Below are 10,561 nucleotides of genomic sequence, written 5' to 3'. Positions count from 1 at the left end.
CATCATCGTTAGCAATTAGAGAAATGCAAATCAAAACCACTCTAAGATTTCATCTCACTCCTGTCAGAATGGCAGCTATCATGAAGACAAACAACAATAAGTGTTGGAGAGGATATGGGGGGAAAAGGTATACTCATACATTGCTGGTGGGACTGCAAATTTCTGCAGCCAATATGGAAAGCAGTTTGGAGATTCCTTGGAAAACTGGGACTGGAACCACCATTTGACCCAGCTATCCCTCTGCTTGGTCTATACACAAAGGACTTAAAAAGAGCATACTATAGGGACACAGCCACATCAATGTTTATAGCATCACAATTTACAATAGCTAAATTGTGGAACCAACCTAGATGCCCTTCAGTAGATGAATGGATAAAAAAAAAATGTGGCATATACACACAATGGAATATTACTCAGCAATAAAAGAGAATAAAATCATGGTCTTTGAAGGTAAATGGATGGAGCTGGAGGAGATAATGCTAAGTGAAGTTAGCCAATTCCAAAAAAAAAACAAATGCCAAATGTTTTCTCTGATATAAGGAGGCTGATTCATAGTGGGGTAGGGAGGAGGATCATGGGAGGAATAAAGGAACTCAAGATAGGGCAGAGGGGTGGGAGGGAAAAGGAGGGGGCATGGGGTTAGAAATGATGGTGGAATGTGATGGTCATCATTATCCAAAGTACAAGTATGAAGACACAAATTGGTATGAATATATTTTCTATACAACCAGAGATATGAACAATTGTGCTCTATATTTACAATATGAATTGTAATGCATTCCACTATCATATGTAAATAAAAAACACATAAAAAGTAAAATAAATAAAAGGTGGTTCCAAAAAAACCTAGATGAATATGTAGAAATTTTACCATAATAAACTTGAAATTAGCCTTGATTTTAGATAAAAACCTGTGTTTATCCTCACATTGAAAGGCAATTAGAAGATGTGTCTAAGAAAAGTTGTGGATATTTTGTGGTTGGTTGAAAGAAACCTATTTTAAATGATAAGTAAGATTTGTTCTCTTTCTTCAGTGGGTCATTGTAAAGAGGAAAGAAAAAGTGGCATTTTCAATTATGTAATATAAAGTATAGATTTCCTGGAAGTGTTTGCTATAATATTCCCTGGAAGGACACACATTTTTGTTTCTTTATTGGAATCAAACAATTACTGTAGATCTCAGTAATCTATGAAACCTCTTAGAGACCTTAGAGTCCTGAACTTAAATATGAAGGTTTAACATAACAAGGAGTGATGGAAGTCACCTTGAACAGGAGCTAAGTACAGGTCTTTAAGTCTTGAGTAAAGAGATACTGAACTGGCATTGCACCCGCTGCGATGCATGTGGACTTATCTCTGCTGGGCCACAGAGGTGCAGCTCTGGGATTGTGTATCACCAGATTGGACTGAGTTACACCCACTTTTTTGTTGTAATACTACCCTTTACCTTTTGGGGATGCAATGTTCTATCAAACAGCTCCCCTAAATAAATAGGGCTTCAGGACGTGCTACTCCCGCCTCTCACCTGCCTCCCATGTTTTTCTCTTGCCCCCTTTGTGGGAGCTTACATCTAAGGCAGAGAAGCCGTCCTGAAACCGCCCAAGAAAAAGGTATTTTCTGGATCTGTGTAATCTATTCATGGTAGCCCAAATTCACCCGAGTGACCCTGATTCCATAGCCCACACTGGACAGGGCTACAAAGGAGTCCTTTATACTTGGAAGGAAGGAAGTAGGAGGGAAGGAGAGAAGGGAGAGAGGGAAGGAGGGAAGTGAAAAGCAGAAGAAAGGAAAAAAGAAAAACTATTATTTTGGCCACATTCTCCATACCATGAAGAGGTCACTGGTACCTAGTCTTATGTATCAATCTGTCTAGGCTGTAGTGCACAGTTATTCCATCAAACACAAATATAACTGTTGCTACCAAAAAGAATGTGTTTTATAGATATAGTTAACATTTATCATCAGTTTATTTTAAATAAAGGAGAGTATCATAAATAATATTGGGGGGGGGGGTAGTCTTCCCATGAGTTGGAAAAGCTTCAGAGCAAAATCAAGGTCACCCTGAAGAAGAAACTTTGCCTCAAGACTGCATCAGCTCTCACCTGAGAGCTTCCAGCCTGCCAGCCCCCAGAGTCAGTTCCTTGAAAAGCATTATGAATATATATGCAGTTTATTTATTTATTTTTTAGGTGTAGATGGACACAATATATTTATTTTTATGCAGTGCTGAGAATCAAACCCAGTGCCTCCCACGTGTGAGGCAAGTGCTCTACTGCTGAGCTATAGCCCTGGCCCCCATATGTGTAGTTTTATATACACATATATTCTACTGGTTTTGCTTCTGTGGAAAACTTACTGATAGGGTAAACAGATCACACTATGCTTTTGGCCACAGTTTGTCTCATACTGACAAGATAGACGTGAAAAAGTGACTCACCTGAGGGTGGGGGGTGGATTTAATTGCCGAAATTTGCAGATAATAGACCTATAAGAATACATTCTTAAGCTGATAAGGCAGATAAATAAATGCCAATTAAACCAAGAAGTCAAGCAATATAAAAGGACGCTAAGGACAATTTGATTATTACACAGTCTACAATCTAGGGTTGAATAGAGCAGTGATCATCTTGAAGGAAAAAAAAATGCTACTTTATATAGAACTAAAATACATATCTTATTTCCCCGCTCCATACCCAAAATTAAAATCTCCTACAAGGCAAGGACTATGTCTCAGAACACTTTGCTTATAGTCAATAAGTGGCTTCTAAGTAAAATAACGAATAAATTTGTACCTGAATATTCATTATTCAACCCTTCTTGACTGGATACCCTACACATTCCAGTGCTGTACTAAGTTTTGGGAGCATAGTGGTAAAAAATAAACACCTTATCCTTCCCTCCTGGAAGCTGATGGATTATCTGACCCAATAATTGTCAGAGGTGCCTATGGATATACTGTCAACTCAGTCAGTAGTAAATAGTTTATTTCCCAGAATCTTTGGTTTGCTTTCCTAATGATTGTGCACTTTAAACCATTTTGCGGAGACAATTTGAAGATAAGAGCCCAGTCAGAATTGCCAGACAGATCAAGCCTACATGCTGGCTTCACTACTTGCTGTGTAACCTTGGACAAGTGGCTGAACATCCCTGAGCCTCAGGGTTCCCGAATGTAACATGAGAACAATACCTAACTGGCAGGCTGTGTGACAAATAAATAACTCTGAGTAAAGTTGGTGGCTTAGTGCCCAGCATGGGGAAGGCTGACAATACTAAGCAATTGGTTTTTATATAATTTATATTATAAAGTTACACAAACTCTGGGGTCATTAAATTCCTTTAGCAAAGCAACCAACGTGGAGAAGCTTTCCCTCTTTGTGACTTTCAAAATGTGCTCAAACCATTTGATTACCCAAAGGAAAATCCCCAACATCACAAAAAGACATAACCGTGAAAATAATACAAATATAGTTACAACAGTAGGTTTATATAGATTTGTAAGACTCATCTACTCTTAGATCTGGAATTAGGACTGGAGATCATTTAAATCTCATTTTATAAAAGTTAAGAAGAGCAAAATAATTTTCCTAAGAGCACCGAGCAGTTAGTGGAATAGTGAGGACAACCTATCCCTTCAGAGATGCAGTGTAATCTCTCTATTACTATAATTTATATCCATACTTTAGGATTCTATTTTTCAAAGTAATAAATTATATTCTCAAAACCAGTGTTAATACTTAGGATGACTCTGGAAAAAAATAAAATCATGCCTTTTTCTCTGTAACTCATACTTCTTAGTACGAGTCTCTGTATTCTTACTTTCAGAGATACCTTTGGTCCCAGGATGCTATCAACACACAAGACACATGGGAATTATAAGCTAAAATGCTTTGCCTGGGCTTTCTCATCTAATCCTCACTCACAACCCTTTAAGGTACCTGTTTTTATTTTCAAACATGGTCCAGATGGGTTAAAGCCTAATAAGGTTAGGTAATTTATTCAAGTTCACACTGTCACCAAGTAGGAACAACATGTGTAGCAATTCAGTCTGACTCCAGAGGCCACAGAGATATGGGAGTTTCTTAGCACTGCAAATCATGAAATCCTGGGATTCAGGCTTCCCTGTCCAACTGAGGATAAAGTACTGAACCCTTGACTCCATTCTCTAACTGGCGATTATGATCACAATAAATCAGAAGAAGCAACCATCCCAGAGCTTTGTGCTGATGTAACTGAGGAGTGGGGTGGGTCACCTTGGCCTGTGTTCCAGCAGGTGGATAACAGAACTGCAGCATTTCCGAGCTGTGAAGAGGACCACCCAAGAGGCAGCCCAGATCCATGGGACCTGGACGAATCAAAGTTTTTCCAAAGGCTTCTTAAATCACTAAGGAAATGGCATTACCCAAATATCACCACTTTTAATAGTTCCCTTTGCTGTCAGTATGTTAAATTCAAAAAGAAGATAAAGGGTATGAGGCAGTGATCTTTGTCATGTTTACCTCAGAGTAGTACATTGATGATCTCTGTAGTAGCAGACAAGGAGAACTGGGCAGAGTATGGCTCTTATTTCCAGGTAACACAAACACAAGGATGAGTAACACTTTCCTAGACATTTTCATTTGAAAAAGAGTATAGAAACTCCTTTCTGCCTCACATTAGTCATATTACCTTGGGCTTATTATCTGTGGCCCTGAATGTCTTATACACTGTGTACTTTTGTGTACTTTTATTTACTTATTCAATTATGGCTTCAAGAAAAGAAAGCTTTGGACTTGGATATGAAAAAATATAAAATGCTATAAAAATACCTGATATTGTTTCAAGCAATCAGTAGTATTCTAAGAGAAGACTTCACTAGTTTGTTTGTTTTTTTTTTTAATGCAATGTTCAAGGTAGTTTGTTGAGATCAATGCAAACCCCCAGAGGACATTGTTGCTACTCAGAGTTGAAGGAAGCCTTTCTGTCCGCAAGAGGACACACAACTCTATCCATCCCAGCCCTTAATTATACACTTTGGAAAGTAGAGGCTGAGAGAGATAAGCAAGCTTGCTCCAACCACAAAACACAAAGAGGACTAGAAGTCAGTTCTCTGGAATCTTAAGCTGGTACTTTACTTTTTTCTACAGTCCAATTATTAAAGCCTAATTTTTTTAACAATCCAAAAATAAATTCTTCCCTGACTAATGCACTGTTTCCTTATGGGCACACACCATCTCAGCATCAGGCAGATGAGATCACAAGTTTTCACCCCAAGTGACAACCATTCAACCTTGTCTCTGAATGACAGAACCATAAACCCTCAATAGTATGACTTGTTTCCTTCTTTCTGAGGTTACCCAAGAGTTAAGAAAGCACCAGCCCTTTGGAAACTCTTGGGAAAAAAAGGGGGGACAAGATGAGGCGTTTTCTCCAAGTTTATTAAAAACCAAAAACGGTGGTGATGAGCTTTCTAAGGGTGTTAACCGCACCTCTTCCCTTCTCAAACTCTCTTTTTTACTTCCACCCACAGCATACATTTTATAAATAGGACTATGTAGTCACTGAATAAAGGAAGTAACTAAGGCCAGTGCCTGCTAATTTTTTTATGTATTAAAAAGAAACCTTAAATGACTCCACCAGATCACAAATTGAAGTCAAATTATTTTTCCACGTGATACCCTCGATATATTTTAAGATATTTAACAAATCTTCTCTTTAACATCACCAAATCTTGTGGCATCTTCTGACCTGAGTGGTCCCATAGTCAAGTGCATTGGCATGACTGTCTCCAGAGTATGACTCAGTTAGTCAAAACTCCCTAAAAAGTGCTAAAAACCAGAAAGCAAAGGGCTGGAGCAGAATACAATGAATCTATTATCTCCGTCAATCTCACTTCACTTCTGACAATGCTGTCTGTATTTATATACCTTTTTTATTTAACATTTTTGGACTACATTGCAAAAATAAATCTATTTATTTTCATGTGAACCTGTTTAAAGGAAGCTCTCCTCATTCTTGAAACCTAAATACAAGATTTGAATTGACTCCTGCTAACTTTTTAATTTTATATTCCATGTTACTAGGAACGTTATTTCTTCATTTTTGTTGTTTTCATTTTTTATTTTAATTAAATATGTTTTTAAAATATAAAAATGATACTCATATATGGAGTATGACTTTTTTTCTACATGATCATACATTGTGTAATGTTTACATCAGATTAAATGTAACTGCCTATAGGGTGAGTATAAATAATAATAATGTGCTATATATTTCAAAAGTTGGAAGAAAGGCTTTCAAATATTTTCACCATTGTTTATTCTCTCATTTCACTCTTGACATGCCCCTGCCCTCTGGTTCATTGTCCACGATGTTAGTATGACATGTACCCTGAAAAAGACTAGAATTGAAGGACATGATCATGCTTATAATATGAAACCAGATTGTAACATTTTAATTTCAGAGAAAACAGTCCCAAGCTATGTCCAGCAAGGATGTGAGCACAGTCCCATGTCAGGGAGCCCTTAGTTGACTCCTAACAATTCTCTTCTTCCCAGACAGCCCATCCCTCTATTCATACCTCTCTCCCCTTTCTATACAAACTCAAATAATGGATACAAGGGGCCATGTCTGATAGAATCAAAAAGTTGAAGCCATTTATGATAGCCAATTAGAAATTTTTCAAATCTAATTATTTTTTCATAAATCTATATTATTTTTTCCAAAACTCACTTTTGTTCCAATTAGCTCCACAAGGATTCCAGATTGGAAGCATTATGCATCTTTCACGATTTCCTATCCTCACTGCTTTCATCCATTACTAAACTGTCATGTCCTCCCAGGACGTGTATGATTCTTGTTTCTCTTCATCTTGTAGACTGATTTCATTCATGTAACAGATACTAATTGACATGTCACCATGTGGCAAGCCATGTGTTTTATATAGGAGTGAAATTAATGCATTTATATCCTGATCTCATCCCAGGAAGTATTAGAAATTAGTTATAAGGTTACAAAAATAGAGACAGAGAATAGAGGGAGGTAACAGAAATGGAAGCAAAGAGAGATAAATAGAACAAGGCCATAAAATGAGATCAGAAATGAGGCTTTAATCTATTTAATGAAGATCTATAAATGTCCTATGGTTGGATCAGAGTTAGCCTTAAATGTTTAAAGGCGAGGCAAAATGGAAAACTCTGATCAATTTCTCAATCAGAAGTGCTCTTGACATTCAAAACATAGAATTGCTCAGAAGTGCCACTCTTTTTGGTCCTAAAAGCACAGAAGTGTTTTCTCCCATGTGTCCACATGAAATAGAAATGATCAAGTACCTCGCCTCTTTAAAAAAGAAAAAGAAAAATTGTGTCCTGAGCTTTTAACTACTTTCCTATGTATTAATCCTTTCGCCCAGGCATCCTCGTGAAGATGAGAGTCCACCCTTGCTGACTGCATTTCCTCACTTCCTATTCACCACCCAACCCACTGCACTGAAACTTCTGTCCTCATAACCTTTCTGAAACTGCCTGATAAATGAAGCTAATGTGCCCCATGACTTCACACTTACACATGCTACAGAATATTCTCATCTTCTCCACTAGTGTCCAGTTTCTCTTTTTCACACTATGTTAAATTTGGGGATTAGAAGACTACATTGAGTCTAATTCCACCAGTAAATAGCTATATGACTCTGGGCCAATCATTTAACCTCTGAATTGATTCCCTCATTTATAACATTCAAATTAATATCATAATATATACCCTCTTTTCTTCAATATCATATCATGAAAAATGTTTGAGGTAGCAAATACTAAAATACCTTATAAGTAATGAAGTGTGATATAAGATTTAAATGTTTTGTGAATAAATATAAGTCTCTAAAAATGAAATCTTTCAGTATTCATTCAAGTTCAAGTGACTAAATCCATACATAATATCAGATGACTTCTTCCTGACTTGGTTACTAATGAATGGACAGCTTGTTGCTGTAAATAAATGGGCACTAGGATTGTTTTTTTTTTTTTTTTAATCCATGTGGCTCAAGATTAGACTTCTTCCTCTTTGTGGTCTCACATATCTGACCACAGCAACTATTTTTAATCATGGCCTGTGCATCTTAGTGACATCCAACCCCACACAAAAGTCTTGATAAGGATGATGACTCTTAGATGTGTGACGTATTTGATTGCAACTTTTTTTTCCTGTTGTTTTTGGCTTTATTATTTTAATGTTATTATTTTTGGCAATTTTGAAAATATCAAATCACCTCACAATATTGAGCCAGGCATAAACCACTAGTTCCTCAAGCCTATAAACTTCTGCTACAAAAATCAGCTAGCCAGCTGTTTTTTTTTTTTTTTTTAATTTAACTTAATAAAAAGAAAATGTTTTCAAAGAAAGCTTATGGGATAATAATGAATTGCCATTATATTCAACTTTAACAATTAAAAATAACACTAAGTTATTATTTTCAACAGTCTTTAGAAACCACTTGGATCCCAGCCTAGGCTATGCCTCTAATGCAAATACACAATGGATACCCACCCACTCTGCTATCATAGTTACTTACAGTCTTAATGGGAAAAACATGGCAGAGCCCTATGACTATGTCAGCAGTAGGACTAGCTAAAACATCATTAGATTGTGGATTTATGAACTTCATAGTATTTTAGAGAATGCAAAGGGTAGACATATGCAATGTATTGTCCTGAACAGCACCAATGTGGACACAAACAAACCCCAATTCAAATCCCAATCATTCTACTTCCTAGCCCTTTGAACTTGAATCAATTGATTATCTGTATAATATGGGATAGACAGAAAACAGTAATAAAAATAGTAAGAGAATGAAGGAAAAGATGGAACAGATATCAATCGGAAATAGTATGAAATTCAAAAATACTAATGGTTCAAGGCATAGAGGATATGTGAACAGAGAGGTTTACATAGAGGGACTGTCTCTGAACATACAATCTTAAGAGGGACTGTCCCTGAATATACTAACAACACTGGAATATTATAGCAGATATAATCTCTACTACATAAAATAATACCTTACGCTTCTCTATTCCCCCAAGTATATAATGCAATTGATTTCAGCATGAATTATATTTCAATTTGTAAAACTTCATTACATGGGACTTTTATAAAATAAATTACACTCTACCCACATTGCCCCGCCAGGGACCCAGGCTCACCGTTGGCTCAGGTCCATCCTGCCACTAGTGGACACCTGCAGGAGCCCAGCCTCTGGCATGGGACCTGCCCTTCCCACCAGCAGACTACAGTGGGAGGGCAGGCCTGGCCCAGATCTGCTCTCAACAACTTGCTAGAGGCCCAGGTCCAGGATCCACACTGCAAGAAAGGAAGACACATAGACAGTATAAAAAAACAAGGGAGGAAAATGCTCCAAACAAACCAGTATACTACAATAACAGAACCCATGGCCAGCAAAGTTGATGAAATGTCAGAGAAGGAGTTCAGAAGGTTTATAATTAAAATCATCTGTAAATTAAAGAATGACCAAATGAGCAAATACAGGCAAAAATTGATCGCTCCAACAAAGAGATAAGATAGCAAATACAGGTAGCAAAAGATTCCTGATTGAGAGAGAGAGAGTCTCTGAAAAAAAAAAAAACAGAAATTCTTGAAATGAAGGATACAATAAATCAAATAAAAAACTCGATAAAAGCATAACCAACAGACTAAATCACTTGGAAGAAAGAACATCAGATAATGAAGACAAAGTATACAATCTGGAAAATAAAGTCGATCACACAGTGAAGATAGTAAGAAACCATGAACAGAACACCCAAGAATTATGGGACAACATCAAAAGACCAAATGTAAGAGTTATTGGGATGGAGGAAGGCACAGAGTTTCAAACCAAAGGAACGCACAATCTCTTCAATGAGATAGTATCAGAAAATTTCCCAAGCATGAAGAACGAAATGGAAAACCAAATATAAGAGGCTTATAGGACACCAAATGTACAAAATTACAACAGATCTACACTAAGACACATTATAATAAAAATACCTAACATACAGAATAAGGATAGAATCTTAAAAGCTGCAAGAGAGATGAATTAGATCACATATAGGGGGAGACCAATTTGTATCTCAGCAGATTTTTAACTCAGACCCTCAAAGCCAGGAGATCATGGAACAACATATACCAAGCTCTGAAAGAAAATGGATGCCAACCAAGAATCTTATATCCAGCAAAACTAAGCTTTAGATTTGATGATGAAATAAAAACCTTCCATGATAAACAAAAGTTAAAAGAATTTACAACTATAAAGCCTGCACTACAGAACATCCTCAGCAAAATATTCTTTTTTTTATTGGTTGTTCAAAACATTACAAAGCTCTTGACATATCATATTTCATACATTTGATTCAAGTGGGTTATGAACTCCCATTTTTACGTCGTATACAGATTGCAGAATCACATCGGTTACACATCCACGTTTTTACATGTTGCCATACTAGTGACTGTTGTATTCTGCTATCTTTCCTATCCTCTACTATCCCCCCTCCCCTCCCCTCCCCTCCCATCTTCTCTCTCTACCCCATCTACTGTAATT

Source organism: Marmota marmota, unplaced genomic scaffold (assembly GCF_001458135.2).
Source record: "Marmota marmota marmota unplaced genomic scaffold, marMar, whole genome shotgun sequence".
NCBI lineage: Eukaryota > Metazoa > Chordata > Mammalia > Rodentia > Sciuridae > Marmota > Marmota marmota.
This window is presented reverse-complemented; position numbering follows the sequence as displayed.